The 1,061-nt window shown below is 35.2% G+C and overlaps 1 long non-coding RNA gene across 1 annotated transcript; it reads left to right on the top strand.

Moving 5' to 3' along the window:
• Nucleotides 1-886, top strand: LOC147819374 (uncharacterized). Its single transcript, XR_015436986.1, has 2 exons — nucleotides 1-112; nucleotides 811-886. It is a non-coding gene; the product is annotated as an uncharacterized LOC147819374 (long non-coding RNA).
• Nucleotides 887-1,061: the final 175 nt, after the last annotated feature.

Genomic DNA, 1,061 nt, shown 5'->3' with positions numbered 1-1,061 from the left:
CAGGTGTGAGAGGATGAGTGAGGAACATTACCTGGAGCTGTGCGAGAACCCGGTGCAGTTTGAACACGCCTCCAGCGTCAACAACGTCTTCTTCGATGAGGCTAACAAGCAGGTGAGCTAGTTAGCATGTGGCTAATGTGGTGAGCTAACTGACTGACAGTTTGTTAGTTTTAAGAAAATTCTGTCTCAAGCATGTCAACAAAAGTCTGTAGATTTAATCAGATGTGTTTTAATGTTCTCCCTGTGAAGTGTGCTGGCTTCACGTGCTGCGTCATTGATAGAAAATAATCGATAATCTAAATAAAGTCATAGGTCAGAAGACAAAATAAACAACTTGATATTTTTAATCATATTTAAACTCTACATTTAAAGAAATGTGGATATAGACATTATATGTTACATTAAATAAAGTATTAACAGTAAAAGTCCTAATTTCAGTTTGTATTGTAATGCTTATTTTTAAAGATTAATTTATTTTATCATTTTAAAACCCCTTCGGAGCTCATACTTGTTCATGCTGTCATTGTAAAGAGTTTTAATTTTCTACGTTTTATTCCTCCCGGTCAAGTTGATGAAACACAGTATGTTTTTTTGCCCTTTTATTTTCATATTTCAAATATAATAAGATAAAATTCACATGACCTCTCCTTGCACATGTCTGTAATGTGATCAGTAATGTGATCAGTAATGTGATCAGTAATGAGATCAATAATGAGAGCAGCTACAGCAGAGTGCTCAGTTTTCTTGAAATGTGGAGGTGTTTTGTTGTTATTGATTTTAGATATTTAATGTCCTGCTTTCTGGCTGCAGGTGTTTGCGGTGCGTTCAGGGGGAGCCACAGGTGTGGTGGTCAAAGGCCCAGATGACAAGAGCAGTGTTGCCTTCAGGTACTTTAACATTTGCAAAGCTAAATCCAAAGGTGTTGGCCAGTACTCTGATAATTTATTTAAGTAAAATCACAATCAAAAAAGATATTTCTGTATTTTAAAATCTCATCACATGATTTCTTATGTAAAATCTGAATCTTGAACAGCAACTGTTAATTTAAGCTGTCAAATAAA

This window comes from Seriola lalandi, unplaced genomic scaffold (assembly GCF_002814215.2).
Source record: "Seriola lalandi dorsalis isolate HSWRI2012SDOR001 ecotype SW California unplaced genomic scaffold, Sedor1 jcf7180002053864, whole genome shotgun sequence".
Lineage (NCBI taxonomy): Eukaryota > Metazoa > Chordata > Actinopteri > Carangiformes > Carangidae > Seriola > Seriola lalandi.
The sequence above is the reverse complement of the archived record's forward strand: the minus strand, read 5'-3'. Positions and strand labels throughout refer to the sequence as shown.